The sequence below is a fragment of the Stomoxys calcitrans genome, chromosome 1, assembly GCF_963082655.1.
Source record: "Stomoxys calcitrans chromosome 1, idStoCalc2.1, whole genome shotgun sequence".
Lineage (NCBI taxonomy): Eukaryota > Metazoa > Arthropoda > Insecta > Diptera > Muscidae > Stomoxys > Stomoxys calcitrans.
Window position 1 is genome coordinate 171,940,445 of NC_081552.1, and position 27,050 is coordinate 171,967,494.

At 37.6% G+C, this 27,050-nt stretch overlaps 1 protein-coding gene across 7 annotated transcripts in view; it reads left to right on the plus strand.

Moving 5' to 3' along the window:
- Positions 1–27,050, plus strand: part of LOC106082505 (klarsicht protein) — an 841,622-nt gene that overhangs the window by 736,431 nt on the left and 78,141 nt on the right. The window contains exon 1 of one of the 7 annotated variants that reach the window (XM_059361075.1): positions 23,085–23,204. The exons of the other annotated variants lie outside the window; for them this stretch is intronic. The gene's annotated coding sequence lies outside the window, so the exon portion shown is untranslated. Of the gene's footprint in view, positions 1–23,084; positions 23,205–27,050 lie in introns of those variants that run through there. 7 annotated transcript variants of the gene reach the window in all.

The following is a 27,050-nucleotide window of genomic DNA, read 5'->3' on the forward strand; positions in this document are numbered from 1 at the left end:
CAAGATAGTATTCATAAATTAATTAATACACAATACAGTGTAGAAACTAATTAAACTTTTATAACAAAATATATAACATGAACCAACATACATAAATTAAACCAAACAAAAACTTCATAACTGTCATCTCTAGTATCAGAGGCAAGTGTTGAAAAATAGTTTTTCAAATATTCATTGGTGTTTGTTCAGTCAATCGGATTTCTTGTTTGTTATCGCAATTCATCTCTCTGATGGAATATGCATGTGTTGTGTTTGTTTGCTCATTGGCTATGATGTATAAACTACCAGCACTGCAGCACTTACTATGCCAACAACAACTAAAACTAAGCAAAAGGTGTGATGTGCATTTCGTGCTTTATTACTCAGTTGCAAGTGCTTATAGGATAGGGATGCCAATAAAGAAACAAAGTTCACAGAGATTCCTTTGTTTATTTGTATAATTATTGCTTGCTGTCGAAACTCAAGTAGTGAAATCGGAAGATCACTTTATATAGCAACTAGATCAGGTTCGGATCATACTTGATATTGATAAACGAACACGAGACAGTAAAAAAATATCACGAAAATTTTTTCAATTAAAAATTTAATTGAAAATAATTATTGCTTCAATTAAAAAATCAATTTTATCAATATTTTTTTTAACTGAATCCGGATTTTTTCAATTACGATTCTGATTGAAATTTTGGCAATTTTCAATTAAAATATTAATTGATTCAATAATTTTTTAAATTGAATCTGGAACTTTTTCAATTACAATCGTGATTGACATTTTTGTCATTTTCAATTAAAAAATGAATTGATTTAATTATTTTTTTAATTGAATCTAAAAAAAATCTCATATATAAAAATGAATTTGTTTGCTCCGTATAGACTCAAAAACGGCTGAACCGATTACCTTGAAATTTTCAGAGATTGTGTAGGTTGGTCTGGAAGAAAACATAGGCTATAAAGTTTTTTGATACCCCAAAAGTACTACCTAAAACAAAAAGTGTACCGCTCGGGACAATATGGGAACTCAAATAAAAGGTATTCAGAAGTAAAGTACGAATTTCAAATAAAAAATTTGGTCCAAGTAACTGGAGGGCCACCTCAACCCCAAAACCCCCTAAAATAAGTTTCTAGACGATCATGACAACATGGGACTCAAATGAAAGGTATTCGGGAGTAGATTGCGGATATGGGCAGGAGGAAGGATCCTGATTTATAATTTGTTGATATCGGAAGGGGGCGGACCCTCCCCGTTACTCCAAAAACACCACCCTAAATCAAAGGTGGACCGATATGACAATATGGGTATCAAATAAAAGGAATTGAAGAGTAGAATGCAAATGTGGTATTAAAAATTTGGTCCAAGTACCCAGGACGTCGCCCTAACCCCAAAACTCCTCCAAGCAGACAAATTGAACGTTCATATCAATATGGGGCTCAAATGAAAGGTATTTGGGAGTAGATTACGAATCTGCTATACAAAATCAGATTGAAGTATAGGGGGATACACCGATCCCCCGAAAACGCCCCAAATGGGCATATTAACCAATTATGAGTATATGGAACTCCATCTAGACCGATTTTGTTCAAATTTTCACAGAGTGTATAGGTTTTTGTGGAAGGAAACATAGGTTATATAATTTTTTTGATATCGGATGGGGGCGTATCCTCCCCAATCCCCCAAAAACCACCACCCAAAATCAAAATTTGGCCGATAGGCACTAGATAGTTATTAGAGAAAACGAATATCGTATTAAAATGTTGGGTCCAACGACCCAACGGGCGGCCCCAAGCACAAAACACCCTCCAAACGGTTCTCGTTGACCGTCCATAGCTATATAGGGCTCCAACTAAAGCGATTTGGGAGTGAAGCACAAATTTAATATCGATATTTGAGTCGAAATGTCTGAGGTGCCATCACTTCCTTAATAGCACTTCACAAAAAACAAGATATCGGACATTTGTAATGCTATTCGTTCGAAATGTTTTTGCACTCTTACAGTGACCTAAAACAAAACATGGTTTCTATTGTTGGAGTCGGGTGCGAAAATTGATATCCATTCTTTTTTTTAGCGTCATGGCGAATATGGGCTACAGTGACACGAACTCGTTACCCACATTCAAGGCGAAGTGTCCCCACCCTAAAAAGACACTAGGCACAACGGAGCGGGCCCGGTTCGGCTAGTTATACATAAAATGTAACTGAAAATTCAATCTTTATCAATTAAAAAGCCAAGACCTCGTAGGTGTTTTGTTTCTAAAGAGTGATCATGGGGTCCCAAACATAAACCTCAAACTTTTACCCCAGGAGTTTAACATATGTGAACCATGTTGCATCGGAATCGAGGTTGCGCCTTATGCAGCGCGATTTTTGGAAAGTTTTCAAGATTCAAAATACAAATTTTGCCCAAGAACATTCCACTAAGGAACAGGGGCAAACTTCTCACATATCAAAGGGTGCAGTCCAATTTTCAAGATAACACATATGCATATTTTCAATAACATTTTAAATTGATCCTATTAAAAAATGAATTAGAAATTACGAAAATTTCAATCATTTTTTTAATTGGATCAATTATAAAATAAAATTGGACATTTCGAAAATGTAAATCATTTATTTAATTGGATCAATTAAAAAGTTAATTGAAAATTTTTAAAAATTCAATAATTTTTAATTGGATCAACTAGAAAATTAATTGGAATTTTTGAAAGACACTTTTTGCAAGCCAACATATAACAACAACAACAATACATATATCCATAAGCAAGACAAAAAACCATTTAACCAACCACCACATGTACTTTGCTGCACAGCTTTGATGTGGTGTTGTTTTAATTTTCTTTGTTCGCTTCGCGTCGCTTTGTGTGGTTCGTTAACTGCTTGCTCTCGGATTTTTTCTCTGTTCACTTTCTACTATTACCCTAAAACCCAATTTTATTCATTTTACCGCGTGATTTAAACTCTCGTTTTGTTGTCTTGCACGCATCCTCTATCTTACAGAGGTCATTATTCATGATAAAATAACTCAATAAGCATTATTGCATAGTAATAAATCAAACCCAATATTAAAAAAAAATGTAAAAACCACATAAAAAAATTTTTTTTGATTACGAAATACATATTTTTTAGCCGAATTTTCTTAAATAAGTTTAAAGAAACAATAGCAAAAAATTTTTTTGAACGGCCGGGGGAATCGAACTTGTTTGGAAGGTACTTAATGGCGTGGGTGTCTTGTGTGCTACATGATAGTACTCTTATTTTAACAACTAACGCAACATAAGAATTTGTTGAAAATCCACTACAGGCGAAATTTCATACAAATCCGGTTAAAATTGCGACTGCTAAGTGTATTGGATCTAAAAAATCATAGTCGGTTAATATTGCAAATCTATCTACCACTAGAATGATCCATAATATGTTGCCATAACAAATCAGATCATATTTCCGTCCTGTAAGAGCTCAAGAATTCAATGAACATTGTCGGATTTAGCTCATTTACAACCAAACTGCAGCTAGCTTTACTAGTCAAATTGCTAACATCGACTTATGCATAATGATGCATAATGCCTGTTTGGGGATTTGGGGAGGGGCGTGCCCCTAGGTACTTGACGCCAAATTTGAACATGTGACTTATGATTTTGGGTTACTATGGCACCCAATAATCCCCATAAATATTAGGAACCTTCGCTTTGGCCGGAAACTCTAAACCGTTTTTTGGTATTATTCTACTGATCCAATGTAATCATGAATTCTGACAGAGCTTGGCCTCGCTTAATTCTCTGTCGGTACTGTATGTATTGCCTTCCACACCAGTCGTTGAGGAATAAAATACACCACTGAAATTTCGTTTCCCCAAAAAAAAAGAAGAAAATCCCCATTTCTCGGATTTTTTAATTTAGACATTTTGAATCCTATACAAGCATTCCTAAAAGACTACCTCATTCTGTAACACAAACAAATGCTGATATTAACATATATATAATCCATTCAAAGAAGAAAGAGTGGCGGGCAAACATCTGCATATATGGCACATAAAATTTTTGCGTGTAAAATAACAATTAAGTTAAACAATTTTATTTTGATTTTCTGTTATGTTAAAATTTATTTGTTCGCTGTGATTGCTCTGGTCGATATACGTTGAGCGCTGTTTTCGGTTGTTTTTTTTTTTTTGTAACGAGAAAAGCCCCAGTGCAAATAGGTTTTAAGAGTGAAATATTTGCGTTTTGTGGTGCTTGTGCTGCTGCCAGTTGTATTTATTTAGCACAAGCTCATATCTAAAATGGTATTTTGTTATATCTTAACAACAGATGCCTGCTTTGGCTCGTTTGCTGCCTGCTTGCTTGATTAGGCTGGCTAACTAGCTGACTGACTGGCCTGCCAAAACCCATAATTGTATAGTATGTCGGATTGACGCTATTTAAAATAGACATCATCTTATCTGGTTTATTGCAAAAAACCATCAAAAACTCAACGAAAACCGTATATGAAAGCAACCAACATACATATTCACAACAATGAGTCAAGTGTGATATTTTGTTACAAATATTTGCCAAACGTAGAAAAGGTAGAAGAAAACAAACAATTTTTGTGGCAACGATGAGGTGTAATCAGTAAAGAAATATCTGAGTAATCAAAATACACTGCATAAAACTGAATTCCATAATTAACTACTAAAAAGGCATTACGTCCTATGTGCACCATATTCGCACCATATTTGCCCTTAGGGCCTGATCCTGAAGACTTAGCTTACATGTCGCTAGAGATTATGTTACACATTCCAGTTATGTGGAACATAATTCTTAGTCTCGCAAGGTCGTCCGCTCTAAAACACCCTAGAATATCTCTGTGGCCTGGTACCAAAAACCGTTGAACTTTGAACTATTCAGCCATCCTGTTGAGAAATCTGCAACAGTTGAGGGCCGTTTTTTAACTCAGAAATATGTTCGCCAGAAATTTATGGCCACCTGGCTGTTTGAGAAGATATTTATGCCAGTTGTCGTTACGACATTATATCATAGTAATTCCACCACCTTTTCATTGCAAGGATCTCCGCTTGATACACACTACAGTGGTCGGGCAACCTTCTCGACATGACCAGTCCTAGTTCTTCAGAGTACACCCAAAACTCACCTGGTCCTTTAGTTTAGGAGCGTGTGGTTGTGATGCAAAAACAAGCCATACTCTGGAACCGTCTGAGTATTGAACAGTAGATGGACTTTTGAAGCGCCGTCCACCAGACTACACTACCATATAGCATTATAGGTCTGGAAACAGCAGTATCCACGCAGTACATGGCGTGTGGATATTAATACACCCCATGCCACTATGGATATACACCTAAGTCAGTAGTCGGCTTATTGTGTGCACTGAATACTAAAAATAATCTCGAAAAAGAATATCTAAGTTAAGAATTCTGTGCTACTTACAAAATCCTTTAATGTTTTCCATACCATGCCTCTAAGTGGGTTTCATGACTCGTATTGTGTCCCCACCTAAGTGCCGGTGTCTGTTAGCCGCGAAACCCCTGCAATTATACGATGAGAACATCTAGCAGCTCCGGCCTATTCCTATTAACCGGTTTATTTCCTTTATTACAAATCGCCAGATTCCAACTTTTAATATATTCGATAAGCAGCTCACCCCTTTCGTTGGTATCCGAACTTTCCCATATACATATGATGATGTGCATCACTTTCCACAATGAGTCTCTTTTTCCCTGCAGAAGCGGCTTCAACCAGCAATTTAAAGCTTGAAGCCGACATCTCTGAATCGTGTGTCATGTATAGGACACCATGCGCCACCTATATAAACCATACAGGGCTTAACTCTGGGAACTGTGCCAACTTTGAAAGAAATCAAGAAAAATGCTGCTTTTATGGAACCTTAGTCAGAGAATTGTGAGATCGGTTTTAGTATAACTCACTGTGCCAAAATTCTGCAAAATCTGCTAGTATATGCCATATTTATGGGCGAAAGATCTTCAATCCGCAGATTGGGTTATATGGGGGAGATATCAAGGTATAGTCCGACATAGCTCATTTTCAAACTTAACCTGCCTTTGGACAAAAAAGGAATCTATGCAAATTTTTGGCAGAATAACTCCATTTTTAGAAACTGTACTAAGATTAAAACTGACGGACGGACATAGATCGTCAAACTAAGTCGATTTTGTTTGTTTCTCGCTCCTGCTCTATCCATAGCAGCTTTCTTCTCTCACATTCAATTTTACCTAAATGTTAGGTGCATCCGCTCGTTGGCTTTCATTACTAGGTGACCATTTAAATTTATTATGGTACAATAAAAATCTGCCTAAGCATCACCTCATGCCCTGGCCGACTTTAATGTGTTTCTTGTGCCGCTCTAACAAATTGTCCAAGTCCTATCAATATTCCTGTTTTCACTTTAGTTTAGTGGCCTTCCAGTTAGCTCTCTCGTTTTTCCTTCTCCTTTGGTTTTTATTTGCTGACCATTCCTAGGCCATGCTTCGTGTCCATATTAGTTGCATATCGAACACTCGTTGGCCCGAGAGATGAGGCTGAAGCGTGTATGTACTCCAAAGTTTAAGCTTTAAATTGGAGTTAATTGAGATTTAGTTTCAGTTTTGTTTCGTTTCTTTCATCCCCTTTCGCCACTTCTATCGGCGTTCTCTTTCTGCCCGACTCTGTAGTCCTCGTTCTCCCCTGCATGTAATGGTTGTCATTTGTTGTGGTCTTGTTTGTGGTCATCGTCGTTGTGCTCTTGTCATCTAGGCTGGAGTTACCATTAGACAATGTCGCTGTTGCCATTGCTGTTGTGTCGCTTATATTTTGCGTTAATTGACCAAGTTAAATCGCTTCTGACCATGTGTGCTTAGTATGCATTAACTTATGGCGGTTTAGTAACATGGCTGCATTGCTTTTTTGTCGCCCGTTTTTATTGCTGTTTACTGTGGTTTTGTATTGACTCCGTTTCAGTTTATTTTTTTTTTTTTAATAATTGTCATTAATTATCACAAACGCCCAATCTTGTTTTAACCTCCCCATTTTCTCCCTGTCTTCCTATTGCATCGTTGCTTAAGGGGCTGAGGGGCTGAGGGGCTGAGGGGAGGGTAAGACATTGGTCTTTGGAAAACCAAGTTGTATATGCCGTTGATTTTCTCACTCTTTTGTGAAAATGGAAATGGATTTTCAAAAATACACCGAAAGAAATGATTTCCACACTACTTACTTATTTGCCTTAAAGTTTCAATTAACAAAACAAAGAAAAACAGCTGTCATATCAATCCGTAGTGCCAAGTTTAACGTTGACTTAATTCCAAGCAGGTTAGGAGCATGCTGGACACTTTGGTGGTTTGGTTATAGTAAAATGCAAATTTTGGAACAGGTGCAAACTGCTCACATATCAATGAGTGCTGTCCGATTCAAGTTTAAGCTGAATGATGAGTGGCTTCCTTTTTATAGCCGAGTCCGAACGGCGTGCCGCGACACCTCTTTGGAGAGAAGTACCTCACAAATGTTGTCATGATTAGGAGGGAAAACCACCACCGCAGGCGTTCAGCGTCGTAGGCGGACATGCTAGCCTCTGTGCTACGGTGACCAATTTGGTTATAGTGGCAGCATGAAATCAGACTCGGACAATTTTGTCTATTTTGAAACCATAGTAGTGACAGAACTAATCCTCAGATGAATACACGAACTCCTACCGGTAGTAAGAGCTCACTATTAGCACTGCTATCGGCTACTACAACTTAAATCTGCTTTGGGACACTTATGAACTATCCACCACAGAAGGGGATAAAATAATAAAATATTTCTTTGGAAGAAACAATTTTAATTATCGTTTTTTTTTTTGAAACTTAAAATTTTGCTCAGTGTCTAATTTTTCTTTGGGTTGATTACAACTTGTATTTAACGATTGTAATCTTTCTTTGAATGTTTATTTAGTTACGAACTTTTTTATTGTAGGTTTTTGCGCAGATTAATGCCTTTTAACAGCTTTTACGCATGTTGGGTTTTTTCTTACATATATTTTATTTGTGTGAAAAATACCAACTTTAAGGAAAATAAATTGTTTCCGTTTGTAAAAAAGAGATAAAAAGCGCAATAACAATGCATTGCTCCTTTGTTGTTGTTTTAACTTAATTAGCAAGGCTTTAATGTTTCAGTTGAATATCCAGTTAGACAGTGTTGTACTCTGGTGTAACCTTTGAGACTTTTTATATAGCAATTTAGTGTTATTATTATATTTTATTTTATGTCAATTTACATGGTGTATTTTATGTGTTTATTTATAAAGGGTGATTTTTTTGAGGTTAGGATTTTCATGCATTAGTATTTGACAGATCACGTGGGATTTCAGACATGGTGTCAAAGAGAAAGATGCTCAGTATGCTTTGACATTTCATCATGAATAGACTTACTAACGAGCAACGCTTGCAAATCATTGAATTTTATTACCAAAATCAGTGTTCGGTTCGAAATGTGTTCATTCACCGTTCAGCGATGAGGCTCATTTCTGGTTGAATGGCTACGTAAATAAGCAAAATTGCCGCATTTGGAGTGAAGAGCAACCAGAAGCCGTTCAAGAACTGCCCATGCATCCCGAAAAATGCACTGTTTGGTGTGGTTTGTACGCTGGTGGAATCATTGGACCGTATTTTTTCAAAGATGCTGTTGGACGCAACGTTACGGCGAATGAACACATTTCGAACCGAACACTGATTTTGGTAATAAAATTCAATGATTTGCAAGCGTTGCTCGTTAGTAAGTCTATTCATGATGAAATGTCAAAGCATACTGAGCATCTTTCTCTTTGACACCATGTCTGAAATCCCACGTAATCTGTCAAATACTAATGCATGAAAATCCTAACCTCAAAAAAATCACCCTTTATTATTTAAGTTTTTATATTTTTTATTTTATTTATATTCGTTTTCAAATTTCATTAGAATCCCATACCGTTTGGCATACATATCCATTTGGGGCATAATTTTGGGGTGGTCGACTTCCCGGGAATCGATCCAAGTTTTTGTATAATTTTCGTATTCTACTTTCAAATTTCGTATTCTACTCGCAAGTACCCTTCGTTTGAATGAGTACCGTTCGGCCTACATGTCCATTTGGTGCATACTTTTGGGGTCGCCTGGGAATAGATCCCAAATTTTTATATAAGTTACGAATTTTATTTCCAATTACCTTTCATTTGATACCCATATTGTCCCAATCGGTAAACATGTCCGTTTGGGAGGGTTTTGGGGTAGAGCGTCCCCCACGGTTATTTGATCCCAAAATTTTATACCAACTTTGTGTGTGTTTCACATAAATCGGTGCACCAATCACCCAGATCTGGCGTTTTTGAAAATTGTGGTTAGGGGGAGGGTCCGCCCTTCTCGCGGATATTACAGAATGAAGCACCCTATATTCACCGGGAGGGCTAAACTGCACAATCTGTGAAAATTCATGAAAATCGGTTCAGCCGTTTTTCGTCTATTCGGAACAAGCAAAGGGCAGCACTTTAATTTTTATACACACCACCGAAGAATGGGGATATACTTATTTTGTCATTCCGTTCGCAAACACAAAGAAATATCCATTTCCGACCCTATAAAGTATATATATCCTTGATAGTCCTAAAATTCTAAAACGATCTAGCCATGTCCGTCTGCCTGTCTGTTGAAATCGCGCTACGGTCTTTAAAAAAAGAGATATTGAACTGAAACTGCACAGATTCTTTTTTGTGTATAGGTAGGTAAAGTTCGAAGAAAGATGGATCGGACCATATCTTGATAAAACCCCATATAGACCGATCTTTGGCCCATTAAAGCCACATTTATTATTCAGTTTCGCTGAAATTTGGGACAGTGAGCTGTGTTAGGCCTCCCAACATTATTGTTCAATACAGCCCAGATTTGGATATAAGTGCCATATAGACCGATCACCTGATCTAAGGTCTTGTGTCCATAAAAGGCTATTTATTGTCCGATTTCACTGAAACTTGGTACAGTAAGTTATATTAGGCCCCTCGATATTCTTGTTTGATTTGGCCCAGATTTAGATATAGTTGCCATATAAACCGATCTCACGACTTAAGGTCTTTGGCCCATAATAGGCACACTAATTGCCTGATTTTGCTTAAATTTGTGACAGCGAGTTGTGCTAGGCTCCTCGACATACCTGTTCAATAAGGGGTGTGTATATGGCAGGCACATATACCGATCTTCAGATTTAAGGCTTTAGGCCCATAAAAGGTGAGATTATTAACCGATTTTGCTGAAATTAGACACAATTAGTTGCGACATTCGCACCGAGTTTGGTAAATATTGGTCTATATTTCGACATAACTGCCATATAGACCAATCTCTCAATTTAAGGTCAGGAGATCATAATAGGCGCATTTGTCGTCCGATTTTGCTGAATTTTGGGACAGCGAGTTGCATTACCACTCAATATCCCAGTTCAATGCTGCCCAAATCTATTCAGATTTGAATGTAGCTGCCATAAAGACCGATCTCCCGATTTAAGTTCTTTGGACTATAAGAATATGTTTATTATGCGACTTCACTGAAGTTTGATACTGTGAGCTGTGAACAGGCTCTTCGACATTTGTGTTCAATATAGCCCAGTTCGGTCTATGTTTAGATATATCTGTGATAAAGACTGAGCTCCCGATTGAAGGTCTTGGACCTATAAAAGGAAATTTGACACCGCAAGCCCTGTAAAGCTCTTCGATATTCATGCCCTATATGGGTCATATAGGTCAATACTTGGATATAGGTGCCACATACATATACAGTATATTTCGCATATAGTCCACATTGTGCTTTGTACGAAATCTGTGGCCTATATCGCGATTTGGCCTATATTTCGATTTCGATGTATGCAATTTTTTGGATAAGGCCTTGAGGAACGCCACACTGTCCACATATGCATATTATGCGTTTCGAAGGTGCAGGGCCATCCTCCGGAACTCTTTTGTGGTAAACTTAGTGGCACAGACCTTTACCTGGAATATCGTGCGGTCGTACGTCAATTTAACTGGCATAAAAAGTAAACCCCCCCAATCCCGTCCCTGTCTCCATCCTTGGGCCGTCAGTGAAAACCGAGGTCTCACCCCACTCAAACACAGCAGCCATCTTCCTCTCGTCACCCCCGGGAAAGCGAATCCGGAACAACCTCTCCCGAATCGATCTGGGCGGCAGGTAGTCTGGGAGAGAGGTAGTACGATAGTGTGGTAGTCTGGGACAGGGAATGAAACGTGCCCGAGTCCGCCTTCCCTCCGCATGCCAAGTTCCCTCAGCCTATGCTATGCCTTAGCGCCACAGCCCCGAATATATATGTCAACAGGTTGTATATTCAGCATCGCCAACTGTGGTGTGGATCTTTGCGCCCCTTTATTGCAACACAGGCCAGTCACTGTATTTTTCGAAGTTCCTTAGTCCGTGTACTCTTCTCCACAGCCTTCCAACATACCAGTGCTCCATGTGTCAGCACTGGTATTACAATGGCCGTGTACATCCAGTAAATCATCTTCCCAACTTCCTACCTAACATCCATCGGCAGGGGTAGGAGGCGCATATCGCCATATGGGACCTTTCCTTCGTATTCCTTTTCCAGGACAGTTGCGAATCGAGAACTTTGCCTAGGTATTTCCCCTCCTTTGACAACTGCAGAGTGGTCCCGTCCAAAGTCGGGAGTCTGAAATCCGGTATCTTTATATCTCCGAGTGATAGCCTCCACAGTGACCTTTCCATAATCTCGATGTTCGCCGCAGGAAAATTTCCTTCTTGAGGCGTTCCCCTTGTCACTCGCTTTCTGACCAAATTCTCTCCCAAGTCCGCATTGACCCAATAAAGCTCCCTCGCATAGTTTATTCAAAAATCTAATTTTTTTAGAATTAATATGCTGGCAGGGCGCCTAATATAGGTCAATTTGCTTAATTTTCATCATAAATTGAACGCGCATATTGTTAAGATTTGCCAGCTAGTAGTTTAGTTTTCCTTGCTTTCACTTACCTGCCACCCCTGCTGTTATAGACGTTTTTTCCAAGTTTTGCCATTCATGATGGTAAACGAGAACTTTTAAATTGTAACTTGATTAATAATGGTGCCGCGAATCATGTTATCCGTCCACCGGGAGACATTCGGTCAGACCCGCGTGCCATCCTGTGTGGCGACTATCGATCCAATCTCCACGTAATGAAATGTCCCCTCAATATTGAGAAAAGGCGCTATCGTATAATCCTACTGTTGGAGAGTCATCTCGACCTCTCGTACCACTTCATATAGGGTCGTCTCCACCATTATAACATTTTATAATCAAAATTTAATTTTCGTTTGTTTCTCTTTCGAGATGAGCTCAATGATCGGAAATTGTTTGCAATGGGAAAGGAAAGCCCGAGATTACCACACACCAACCACTATCGGACGCGTTTCGTTATTTGGTTAGAATAACTCATCGGCCACATTAAGTGTGAAAGCTTCAAAAGCCGTACGTTGGTATGTTGTACTTATATCGTACTTATTGTGAAAACGCCTCTATGATACAGATACCCCATTAACCACACTCGACAACCCTGTCTACTACTCCCATGGTATACAAAAGATTCTGTGCATCTTTTGGAAGTTTCATTTTCGACTTCGAAGGCCAGACAACGGCAACGGCTTTCGCTGTTGCTTCTTCTGCCCAGGCTCGAATCCCGACCGGGCTTTGCTTTTCATTTTCAGTTTTTTTTTGCCTGTTGGGGCGAAGATCATTTATTTTATTTCCTATTATTTTTTACGTAATTTTTTATTATTATTTTATGTTATGCTATTCTATTTCGTTTTATTTTACTTTAGCTTATTTTTATTAAAGAGTTTGCAATATGTTTGTTCAATATTTAAATTAAATTTATTTCAATTTATTTTTTTATTTGAATTTTATTTAATTTTGAGCGTAGTTTAATTTAATTTCTTATTTTATTCAAATTTTTTTTTATTTAATTTATCTTAATATAATTTGCTTATTTCTTATTTATATTTTTTACTTATTATTTTTTCTTTTTGTTTTCATAATCTTACTTGTCACATTTTGATATTTTTCCATATTCGTTCTTTATAATTGTGCAGTTCCTTCCTATTTGTTCTTCTTCTTCTTTTATTAATTAAAACCACATTTTGCATTGATTTCTGTTTTGCAAATTTAACAGATATGACAATGCACGAACAAAAAAAAATATGATATCATCAGCACGATTTAATTTCATATTAGCGCTTCAATTTTAGTTGTTGTTCTTTTCAAGGGTTTTGTTTTTGTTCTTCCAAACTCATTGCAAATCACAACCCATAATTTATGGGTTCTTTTTGTGGTGCTATTTTAATACCCATATGTTCTTCAGTATTCTATGAAAATTTTTCACAATGGGAACATTTCCGTTTTCCAATCCAACAATAATTTAAATTAAAAAAAGAAAAAACACCATGAAGGCAACTAATGACCCCCAACTCCATTTGCGTATCGCATTGCTCATTCAAATTAGAGTCGACGTCATTTGAAACTTTATTGAGAGAGCGAAAAAAAACCTCAACAAAATAGCCAACGTTTCGCTCCAAATAATTTAGGCTAATTTGTAATTTCATTTAATCTACATGTGTTTTATGCTTTTGTTGTTCTTTTTGTTGGTATTGGTTTTTATTGTATGGTAATTTTGTTGTTTTATTGTCATTTATTATTTTGTTTGCCAGCATTCGAGCAAATGATTTCAACATGCATTCGTTTTATTTTTGTGCTCAACTTATATGGATGAACGATCAAACAGCCAAGTCTCCCAAAACCCTAGTCAAGTCAAATCACTCAAAATAGTTGTTAAAAAGTTAATTGTCCCAGTTCTAATTTGTAATGTTTTTTCCATAACTTTGAAGTTTTAAATGGTTTAAGGTCACATGCTAGATAGCGCTTCAAATGAAGCGCGGCTCTACTGGGAGTCAAGTTTCTACAATTTCCATATCGGTGGGCCAATTAACAGTGGGAGAAAATTATTTATTACTTGGAATAAAAATGAAATCATAAAAACTTCAAACAAACAACGATGAAATATTCAATACATAATAACTGTAGAAGAGTTGTATATATATATATATATATATATATATATATATATATATATATATATATATATATATATATATATATATATATTTATATATATATATATTTTTTTTTTTTTTTTTGTTATTCAGCTAATGTAACTAGAACTACACAGTAATCGATTGAAGCAAATTGCCATGAAGTGCTAATTTTTATTTTGGTAAGGTTTTAAATTGGGTTACGTTCAATAGGTGGGTTAGGTTAGGTTGGATTAACAGATTCAAACAGATTCATTTCGATTATTTCTACGACTATTATGATACCACAGTAGCGAAAGACCTGAAATCTTTGTTCGGCAAGGGCTGCCGCCTAAGTGTACAATACATTGCTACAACAACAACCAGGCCTCCGGTGGAAATCGAACCTAAGCACCCGCACTGGTAATCCTACCCACTCGGCTTCCTTTGCAGCACCTTACAGTAATGTAGCCCATTATGATATCCCTTTTTAAATGAGAAAACCCCAGGAAAACAAAGTCTTTATTGTCGGAGTAAAGTTGACTTCCTAATGTGAGGAGTCTAACATACTGTTTGGGAATGAACTTAGCAGAAATGAGTTTATTGCACGCTTCTCTGTAGAACCCGTGGTGTTGGTTCCAAAAAATTGTTCATGCTGTACTTCTTTTACTTTTGTATTTTCTCGCTACTTGGTCGTAGCGACACTGATGATGCAGAGTGCAGAAGTCGTCCAAATTAAATATCTGTTATTTGTCTAGCCATATCGAATCCTGGCGAGAACATCAGGAAACTACTTTCAGCGGTGGGGATAACCACCATTTTTTGAGATACTTTGCCATGTAAAAGCTTCTCCCCAAAGAGGTGTCGCTCTGCGGCACGCCGTTTGGACTCGGTTATAAGAAGGAGGTCCCTGACAGCACTCTTTAATATGTGAGAAGTTTGCCCCTGTTCCTTAACGGAATGTTCATGGAAAAATTTGCATTGGCAGTGCCAAAATTATTTGATTTAGATTTTGGATCGCAAATGCTAGTTCGTAAGAAACTAATGCAATGAATACAATATCGAGGTTGCCAGTAAATCAGAGGAAGAAATCTTCGACCTGGATGTTAAGGGGATCATTCGAATATTGATCTGCGACACCATAAAGTAGATACAGTATATAACATATATAATAACACGTAGTGTGTGTACAAGAAAAAACGTTTTTAAGAAATTTTTTCAGAATTCCATGTTTGTTCTTAGGTGGTTCATTGCAAAATGATTTGGTATAAGAAACAAACGTATACAAGAAATATTTTTAGAGTACCGAAGCGGAAAACTTCATTTCGAAAAATGTTCTATTAGAACATTGTAATTATGACGAATGGGTATGAAAGCTTCTTTCATATGATTTGATAACATACCCATAAAAAAACTAGTAAAAGCGTGCTAAATACGGCCGGGTCGAATTTTATATACCCTCCACCATGTATCGCATTTTCCGAGTTTTTTGGCTGGTATCTCTTTTTAGGCAAACAATGGATAATGGGTACGATAAGTTATGTTCCGATTCGGACCATTAATGAAATGAATGTTGAAGACCATTGTAGAAGTCATTGTGTAAAATTTCAAACAATTTGGATAAGAATTGCGGCCTGTAGGGGCTCAAGAAATAAAATCGGTAGATCGGCTTATATGGGAGCTTTGTCAAGATATTGACCGATTCAGACCGTATTTGATAAGTATGTTGAAGGTCATGGAGGAAGACGTTGTACAAATTTCAGCCAAATCGAGTGCTAATTGCGCCCGCTAGAGACTTAAAAAGTATAATCGGATGATGGGTCCATACGGGAGCTATTTCAGGTTATGAACGGATTTAGACCGTAACTGGCATAGTTGTTGCCAGCCAAAACAAAACCCTTTATGCAAAATTTCAGCCAAATCGGATCAGAATTTCGCACCCTAGAGGCTCAAGAAGTCAAGATTCCAGAGCGGTTTATATGGCAGCTATATTAGGCTATGGACCGATTTGAACCATACTTAGCACATTCGTTGGAAGTCACAACAAAACACCACATGCAAAATTTCAGCCAAATCGGATAATCGGATAAATTGCGCCCTCTAGTGGCATTTTTTAGACTTCCTCATAAAGGATGATTTTTTAGCTATTTTCTTTTTGGTAACACGGGTTTAAAAAGTTCACGCACGTTTCGTGTTTTGTTTTACTGTCAAACGTCTTCAGTTTGGTCCATAATTTAACCATGAATCGTCTTACAAACGAACAACGCTGACAAATTATTGAATTTTATTATCAAAATGCGTGCTCTGTTAAGAAAGTTCATCGCGCGCTTCTTCCATTTTACGACGAATCTCAGTTTTGGCTCAATGGATAAGTAAATATGCAGAATTGTCGATTTTGGAGTGAAGAAGCATTGCAAGAGCTACCAATGCATCCAGAAAAAGTCACAGTTTGGTTGGTTGTGGTTTTTGGGCTGGTGACATCATTGGACCGTACTTCTTCAAAGATGATACGAATCGTAATGTAATTGTGAATGGTGAGCTCTACCGTGAGATGTTATCCAATTTTTTTTGCCCAAAATGCAAAAGCTTGAATTGCATTACATGTGGTTTTAACAAGATGGTGCCACATGCCACACTGCACGCGTAACAATGGACTTATTTAGAGGCGAGTTCGATGAATATTTAATATCACGTTCGGAACCGGTCAATTGGTCGCCTAGATCGTGCGATTTAACGCCTTTAGACTATTTTTTGTGGAGCTATGTTAAAGCTCATGCCTAAACAGAAAAGTGCACTTCAATTGACGCATTGGAAGACGCATTTATTCATAAGATACCGGTCGGAAGAGTATGCCGAAATTGGACTAAGCGGATGAACTATTTGAGGCGCAGTCACGGTCAACATTTGCATGAAATAATCTTCAAACATTAAATTATATGGACCGTAGTGTTGATTCAAATAAAGATTTCATGCATTTGTCTGAATTTAGGGTTTTTTTTTGGAAAACTATAGCTCTTAAAAATTACCCTTTACACATTAAATCAGCTAATAAATGTAGAAGTAATGACACTGTGCACTGCTTTTTTGATAGAGACGTTTAACGTTCTGACAACATAGTAAATCAGTCAGTTTTATGTAGCCAAGTTATCTGCAAAATTATAAATACTCAGCTTTTTGGTATGTATGGGTAAATACCCGGGTATTTACTTAATTCACCGGGTAAATACCTTTTGGGTATTTACCCATCTCCCACCTCTAGTCATGACAAATAGTCCCAAAATTTTGCGATTTATTCAGTTACATCCGAAACCATGAACCTCAAATTGTTCCATAATGTTATTAATGAATTCAAAGTTTTTTGAGCTTTTTATCTATTACCTAAAAATCTTTTTAAAGGGTCCATGACAACAAACATCAATTAAAAACTCTTTTGTAAATTACCGCCTAATTGTTAACGCAGCAGTTCATTGGTCTAAAAACGAATAAGGAAAATCAGAAGATGGGCTACATAATACCTATTCGCCGCAAGAAGTTTCTAATATGACGCTAATAAAATATGGAATGAGAGATATATATGAAGGAGTTGGAGTTTCTAGGCATCAACTCTACCGTAAGAGAGTTTATTACTTACTAAAAAATGCATTACGGAAGGCTTGGGATCTGTGGATCTAAAAATATGGGTATTTTGGAATATAGCCATTTATTCTTTGGAAGAAAAAGGTGTAAAAACGTTTGAATTTGTTGATGACGTGGCAATTGCGGTTAGGGGAAAGTTTTCCAGCACTCTTGGAGATATACTTCAGGAAGCGAAGTGGGCTACCGAAAGTTGTCTAGGCATAAATTCGTTTAAGACAGAAGTAGTTGTTTTCAGCAAAGGATACAAGTTACCCACAGTGGCAGTTGTATCCTTAGGAGGAGCGAATGCTGAAAGCGCAAAATACCTCAGTGTTTTGCTGGACAGGAAATCGAACTTCAAATCCAACATTTTGGAAAGGGCAAGAAGGGCAACTCTTGCCCTATACACCAGCAGGGGAGCCATTGGCCAAAGTTGATGGTTTAAACCGCATGTCATGCACTGAGTGGATATTGCAGTTTTCAGACCTATAATACTATACGGTGGTGCAGTCTGGTGGACGGTGCTCCAAAAACCCAACTACTGATCAATACTTACCCGGATCCAAAAAATGGCTTGTTTGTGCATCACAGCCGCACTGAGGACTACACCATCTGATGCACTGAATTCAGTGCTTCAGCTTATGCCTCTGAACATGGGGGCTAGACAAATTGGTACGACAGTTTTTGTCAGGCTCGGGAACCTTTCACTTTGGTCATGTGGCGGCTACGAACACTGTGTTATTCTTGATACAATGTCCAATTTTCCATGCAGTGTGGATTACACCGATATCGCTGGTAATAAAAGTTACATAGACTTCTATACGGATGGTTCCAAACTAGGCGACCAGGTGGGCTTTGGGGTGGACAATGTATTTCTGAAAACAAAAACCGCCCTCGACTGTCGCAGATTTCTCAACGAGATGGCTGAGCAGTTCAAAATTCACCTGTTCTGGGTACCGGGCCACAGAGATATCCCACGGAATTGTAAAACGGGCCAGCTTGCGAGACTAGGAACTAAATACACACTCTAGGAAAACTGAAATCTTTTGCAGAAGCTGTAGGGACATCGAGGAAGAAGAGACTATAGAACACCTTCTGTGTGTGTGTCCCGCACTAGCAATCAGAAGGAGTTACACTTTCTTTGAGAACCTGTCTGATTTAGCGGATGTGAACATTCGCAAGTTGTTGGGTATTTTAAAACGATGGAATGGTTCAACGTTAGGAGATAGAAGGCATCTTCATTCTTCTGTTGGATCACAATGGACCAAAACATCTAAGTGAGTCTGATGGTAGACTGCCTAACCTATCTTGTACCTTGATCATCAGAAAGCATTGAGAGACAAAGCGGCTTACTTGAATCAAAGAATAATTCTCAGTTGCTTGGTACAGTATATTTCGCTTATAGTCCACACAGTGCGTTGCACGAAATCAATGGCTTATATCGCGATTTGGACTATAAGCGAATTTTTATATATGCCATTTTTTAAATAAAAAGTTTATTCACATACAATAAGTGGTTGTTGACTATATACGAAGCAAAAGGTTTATATTTTCTGTAGAAAGGTGGTTTTATTGTCATATTTCATGTTAAAAAAAAGGAAAAATAGAACAATTTCATCATTGGAAAAAGTCCAAAAAAGTCTATTTCATTATCATCACATTGTAAATATTCAGTAGAACCGGGGGCAATAAATTCATTGCTTCCATTTGTTTCGTAATGAATATGAGCCAAATTGTGAGGGAGCCTACAGTTTTATGTGAGCGTCAAAATAAAGTATAATAAAGCATTTGTTTTAAAATAGTTATTTAGCCTTTAAATTTAAGATTTTTTTTAATAAACTTAACACAACAAAAAAACTTTACAAGCAAATGTTTTTGTACACTTTATCATGACGCTCACTGTACATACTATATGGTGAGATAACAGTATAACATTTATTCGAAGAAATGGTAATCCCGCTCTTTTTTAGACGTTTCGGATGGAAAGCTTCTGTCAAAATTTAGCTATTTTTAAATTGTTATTTTTGACTATCATACACAAACTATGTTTATGAAATGACATGACTGCTTCATAAATATAGCTTATAAGCAAAAATGGATTATATAAGAATATAGCCGAACCGGGCCCGCTCCGCTGCGCCTTCTTTAACTCTCTAATATCTGTTTAGGGTGGGGACACTTCGCCCTGAATGCGGATATCGTATTCGTGCCATTGTAGTCTATGACGCAGAGCGCGTTCGAATCCTGGCGAGAACGTCGTACAAAGCGGTGCTTATCCTTTCTTCATGTTGGCGACATTTGCGAGGTACAATGCCATGCATGGTAATTTAAAAAATTTTCTCCAAAAAGGTGTCGCACTGCGGGACGCCGTTCGGACTCGGCTATAAAAAAGTCTCTTATCATTGAGTTTAGAACTGAATCGAAAAGAACACATTGATATGTGAGAGTTTGCCCCTTCTCGGTTCCTGGTGATAATGTTATCATTAGGGAAGGGATGGCACCTCAGACATTTCGACTCAAATATGGATATCAAATTCGTGCTGCACTTCCAAATCCCTTTAATTTGAGCCACATATTGTCATAGTCGGTAAATACGAACCGTTTGGAGGGTGTTTTGGAACTGGGGCGGCCACCGGCACTTTGCATTGAAAATAGATATCAAATTCGTTTTTTATCCCCAACGGAAATGAAGTTCAGTTTAGGGGGTGCTTTAGAGCTGGGTTCTTGGACTCAAATTTTAATACGATATTCGTTTTCTGGTCTCCAATACCTTTCATTTGATACCCTTATTGTACCCATCGGACCACTTTCGGATATGGGTGGCAGTTTTGGGGAAAAGGGGGAGGGTCCACCTCCACCCGATATCTAAAAATGATATAGCCTATGTTTCCTTCCAGACAAACGTACACAATATATGAACATTTTAAGAAAATCGGTTCAACCAAGTATCATATAGTCATAAAGGCGTTTTTATGGGGTGGCGTTACCCCCTATACTTCGATCTGATTTTGTATGCCAGATTCTAAATCTACTCCCGAATACCTTTCATTTGAGCCCCATATTGAAATGAACGTCCAATATGTCTGTTTGGGGGAGTTTTGGCATTACGTCGGCCCGATGGGTACTTAGATTCAAATTTTAATGCCATATTCGTATTCTACTCTCCAATACCTTTCATTTGATACCTTTATTGTCCCGATTGGTCCACTTTTGATTTTGGGTTGTGTTTTTGACATAAGGGGGAGGGTCCTTCCCCCTTCCGATACCGAATAATTATATGCGAAATTTTCAAGAAAAACGGTTCTTCGATTTTTCAGTCTATACGGAACAAACAAACTGAGCCCAATATATCCGTGATTGGCTAATGTGTCCAGTTTGGGCGTTTTTGTGGGGGTGGGTGATCCCCTATACTTCGACATGATTTTGTATTCCAGATTCGTTATCACTCTCACATACTTTTTATTTGATACCCATATTGTCCTTATCGGTCCACTTTTGATTTTGGGTGGTGTTTTTGGGGTAACGGTGGAGGGTCCGCCCCTTTCCGATATCAATAAATTGTAAAGCCTATCCCTACTTCCTGACCATATTCGTAATCTACTCCCGAATACCTTTCATTTGAGTCCCATATTGTCATTATGGTCAAATAAACCTATTTTAAGGGGTTTTAGAGCTGGGGCGGCCCCCAGGTACTTGTCCCGATCGGTCCACTTTTATTTTTGTGTAGTACTTTTGGGGTAAAGGGGAGGGTCCGCCCCCTCCTGATATCAAAAACTTGTTTAGGCTATGTTTCCTTCCAGACCAACCTACAATACATAATCTGTGAAAATTTCAAGGAAATCGGTTCAGCCATTTTTGAGTTTATTCGGAAGAAACAAACAAACACAAATTGAATTTTATATAAAGGGTGATTTTTTTGAGGTTAGGATTTTCATGCATTAGTATTTGACAGATCACGTGGGATTTCAGACATGGTGTCAAAGAGAAAGATGCTCAGTATGCTTTGACATTTCATCATGAATAGACTTACTAACGAGCAACGCTTGCAAATCATTGAATTTTATTACCAAAATCAGTGTTCGGTTCGAAATGTGTTCATTCACCGTAACGTTGCGTCCAACAGCATCTTTGAAAAAATACGGTCCAATGATTCCACCAGCGTACAAACCACACCAAACAGTGCATTTTTCGGGATGCATGGGCAGTTCTTGAACGGCTTCTGGTTGCTCTTCACTCCAAATGCGGCAATTTTGCTTATTTACGTAGCCATTCAACCAGAAATGAGCCTCATCGCTGAACAAAATTTGTCAAAATTTGAACACATTTCGAACCGAATACTGATTTTGGTAATAAAATTCAATGATTTGCAAGCGTTGCTCGTTAGTAAGTCTATTCATGATGAAATGTCAAAGCATACTGAGCATCTTTCTCTTTGACACCATGTCTGAAATCCCACGTGATCTGTCAAATACTGTCAAATGCATGAAAATGCTAACCTCAAAAAAATCACCCTTTTTAAGAAAGAAGATAGGTGTAAGCTGGTTGTATATGGCTTGAAAACGACTCATATTGGACTATATCTTTAATTCTACTATATGCGGTGTGGACTATAAGCGAAATATACTGTTCATCATACAATTGGTCTAGTTCATTTACTTTTTTAGCGTTGCAAACAAATGTTCAATGTTTTAATACCTTATTTTAGGCTATTATTTATACAAAAATACAAAAGAATACAAGAGACCACATGTAATTCTTTAATACGCCCCTTTGTTAATGCAATAACAAAACAGCAGCTGATCAATTGATTGATTACTTTTTCTTTCGCTCAAAATAAATTCAATTTTGCAAAAATAAAAAATTTTATAATTTATAGAAATATGAGGTCATCATTTCTGAAAACTACCGCAAGGCAGAAGGCCCTATCAAAAGGCAAATTCTAAAAAAAAAACAATCACAAGATCATAAAACATGCAATCGCCGCAAATTTTCTAAAGCACAAAGAAAAACTTGTAAAACAAGAAATCAAAATGGAACTACAAAAGAACAACAAACTTATCACATTGATAAATAATTAAAATTTCATTATCTTTTTTAAACAAAACGCAAAATTTCCAACAAAATCTAAAACCAACTAAAATTTATCATCTGAGAGTCAAGTGGCAAAGAAGCGTCAGAAAAATATTAGAAAAGTGTGAGAATCTGAGGGGGTTTAGCAATTCACACCCCTTAAAATCTGATAAGGCACTTGATAATGAAAAACGCCAAGGAGAGCAGAACAACGGACAGACAAGTGGGAGTAAAATTGTCTGGTGGTCCATGCTTACCGTATCTGATTGTGCAGTCAGTAAGTGTAAGCCATAGTGGAAGAAAGAAATCTTCTTGGTTTTTTACGAAGAGCTCTGGTTTACATTATTAAAGGATGTGGTATACGTGTCATCTGGAACGAACACCGACATAAAGTTGTTCCAAACGCTTGGTGTGTGTTTTTTTTTTTCATATGTGTCAACCAAGTAAACATTGCTCCTTTCGTCATCGAAAGTAAGTGTTTTACGACTATTTTTACCGTATTTGTTCACTTTTTTTGTTGGGAACAAAGAACTTTTTTTCAATTTTTTACCGGTGATAAGAGGAAACAGTCCAAGACTGTTGTTATTGTTGTTGTCGATGTTTGCAGTGCAATATTTAAAGAGTGTCGGGTAGAGTTTATTTTATGTTTGCCATAAAAAATAATGCAAATAAAAGTGGTTTATAATTTACCTTTTTCTGCGAATATTTTTTGCGATAAATGTTTTTTTTTTTATTGTGTATAAGAAGGAAGAGAGTTAATATACTGAATATTATGGTCAAAACTATGAATAGCATATTTGTAATAAAGAAAAACGTAACAGTGCCTTTGAAAATACTGAACTGATTTTTTTACAGCTAAGAAAATTCTATGGTAGTGATGTGTTATGCGAAATATACATATATATTTTTAAATGTATTTTCTTTTTAAACCCATGACCATAGTTTGGGAGGCATATTTAATTATACCCTACACCACTACTGTGGTACAGGATATTATAACTTAGTGCATTTGTTTGTAACACCCAAAAGGAAGAGAGATAGACCCATTGATAAGTATACCGATCGACTCAGAATCCCTTTCTGATTCGATTTAGCTATGTCCATCTGTCTGTCTGTCTGTCCATGTTAATTTGTGTACAAAGTACAGGTCGCAATTTTCATCCGATCGTCTTCATATTTGGTATGGACATGTTTTTCGGCCTAAGGACTAGAGACGAGGCCTATTGAAATTGGTTTGGAAAAAATCGGTTCAGACTTGGATATAGCTTACATATATATGTTCTTCCGATTTGCAGTAATACAGCAATGAAATGGTCATTTGGAAACCGATTCTCTCGAAATTTGGCAGGAAGGCTTTGCTTATAATTCTCGTTTTGAATCGATTTGATGATCTTCGGTAGCGGCATTCAGATGTTAATAAAAATGCGTGGCATATCGAAGCAAAATTTTAGGGATTATAAATGTAAAATTCAACTTAATAGTTTTATGTTTATGAAATTTTGCCACAAATGTATATTTTATCCATTAAGCGTTTATGTTTGAGGATGGGCTGTAAAGGACTTTATCTTTTCATTGCATCCGTTAAGACTGAATCCCAGATCTGGAATCTTCAGCTCCTAAAAGGAGTATTTAATGACCGAGATTAAAAATCTTAAGCCTATATAATGGGAATGTGGTCCACATGGGTCAAACTGTAGGTGTAGGTCCCATACTAACGTACGCAAAATTTTCGGTATTTCTGCTTTGAAATCAAAATTTTTGCTCCAATTTGTCTAAAATTTAGCAGCGACATTTTCTAGGTATGGTAAAAGTATAATCCAATCCATGGACGAATCAAACAATATTTTAAAGTAGCTCCCATATTGGGGTACATTTCACAAATAAGGATTTTTGCGCCAAATTTAGCGAAGTCTAGATGGAATTTAGAATAGATAGACTTTGATTTGGTGAAAGCGGTCTTTTTTCATGTTTAATTTCATTTTTGAAAAATGATTTTTGATAATAGCGGATACATAAAATGGGATAGATAGAGATAATTTTGTGTTTCTTTTGGGGTTTTAAAGAGGAAGTGATAGAAAATAAAAGTTCGTTTTTCATATATGTAATAAAATCTTACGTTCTACCTGGGGTTGAACATTCCGATTAACACTAGTTGGAAATCGGCTAGGTAACACCATTTCAAGCTTTAATTTAATTACAAAAAAGGGGAAAATAGACGGGAATGTAGAAACTTTTGCAATAAGCCATATTGGCTTTGGTGGTTCTGATATGAAAATTCTCTATTTTGCATTTTAAATTCTTCCTAATAACTCCCTTTTATGAAAATACAAAGAAATGATTATATCTTCATAGCAAAATTCTACGAAGAATTATAGGAAATAAAAAATTATTTAGAAAATTTTGGAAATTTTTGACAAAAAGTGGAAATATCTACTTTTTGCGAAAGTCGACTAAGAAGTCTAAAGTCGACTTTTGGCGCCTACTTGGGATTCCTAATCGGTTCTTGACATTCCAGGTTGACATTGACGTTTTCTATAATGTAAAAAAGACCTTAAGGATCTTGATGTTAATACTATGGTAAGACCGATAACCCCTACATGGAATGTATGGGGATGGCAGTCAAGTCCGGTACTGCCAAGATAGAGCTATAAAACGTTACATACCGCTGGTTGGTTGTTGTTATGTAAAATAGACCTTAAGGATCTTAGATGTTAATATTGTCTTAAGAACGATAACCCCTACATGGAATGTATGGGGATAGCAGTCAAGTCCGGTACTGCCGGGATAGAGTTACATTCCAACGTGCATATGCCGCTGGTTGGTTGTTGAGACCTAATTAATTGGCAAGTTTAAAAGCCCGACATTAGTGGTCTTCTGTCTGGCCATAATCACTTGCGCTTCACATTTCATAGCATTCTCCCCTAGGTAACTACCAGCGGAGAACAACTTTGGCAGAGCAAATCGAAAGCTCCATGTTTTGCACGGTGACTAAGGTTGCCCACACTAGGATTAAGAGGTGGTTCAGCAGCTCGCCAGACATTGCATTAAGCATCCGGAGAGTGACAAGGCTAGGAAGAGTGCCATTCGTCGTATCCGTGATCTCTGTGCCACTGGACGATGATGAAGAATTTGGATCAACATGGAGTTGGGTACCCTACAACTGTACTCAACCGGTCTTTGAACACTCTTATAGTACCCAATGTCTGGAAGATGGGCGGAGTGATCCCGCTACTGCAGCCTGGAAAGGACCTGAGTGAGGGGGATTCGTACAGACCGATCTCCTTTCTCATATCAGTAGCCAAGACGCTTGAGGGACTACTCCTACCAAGCCTCGTTGGAGAATTTCGTTCGCCAAGCATCAGCATGAATTTCGAAGACTGCATAGCACAACAATTGCTTCGCATGCCGATCTTCGAACTGTGACGCGCTGTCTCCTCAGTTCTCACGTGCACCACTTCAATCAGGAGACAAAGATCCTACCCGTGCAAAGACATAACTACATGCTGTCCAAGCAATCATCCAAATCATCATCTTGTGGTTAGGTATGCACCGCCCAGAAGCCTTAAGTTGGATCTACATGGTCTAGAGCGAGAGGTTCAGCGCTACAAGAGAGAATCTCTAGATCAAGCGGGTGTAGACGACATTCATGCAGACACGGTAGCAGATGCGATGAATAGCTATCGGGTGAATGTGGTCCTTAGAGAACGACCGCCTCCCACTGCATCTGATGAAATTGACCTCTACCGGCAAACCAGAGTAGTTCTGGCAGCCGCCTCAACTTCTTAAAAACAAAAATCGATGCTAACGAACAGGATGTGTGTCCCGATTGTGACCTGGGAACACACGACACATGTCAAATGTTCAATTGCCCAGCCAGACCTATTCGTCTCAGACCCAGATGCCTCTGGACGCATCCCCTCTTAGTCGGAAAGTTCCTGGATTTGAATATTCAACAAAACCAAGCAGACGACTTGGCAAATTAGGGCCAATTATAGTTCCATCGAACAATCAATTTAAAAAAAAAATGTGTCTATGGAGGGACTGTTCAAAAAGATATACTGTTTACACTGCACATGCAAAATTTCCACCTTTAGTCCTTTAAGGAGTAAAGGGGGAAAGTTCCCCTACTAGCTGACATGTATTCGTAACCGCAATAAAGATGGCTTAAAAATAATAGAAGATTTTGAAAATGATCTCGATCCAAAGCTACAAGGCTTCAAAATAAAGATGCTATCTTCAAATTTGAGTCACAATTTACTAACGGATCAGGGCTGCGGAGTCTAACCTTTGACCCCGACCCCGTGTCGAAGTTTAAGT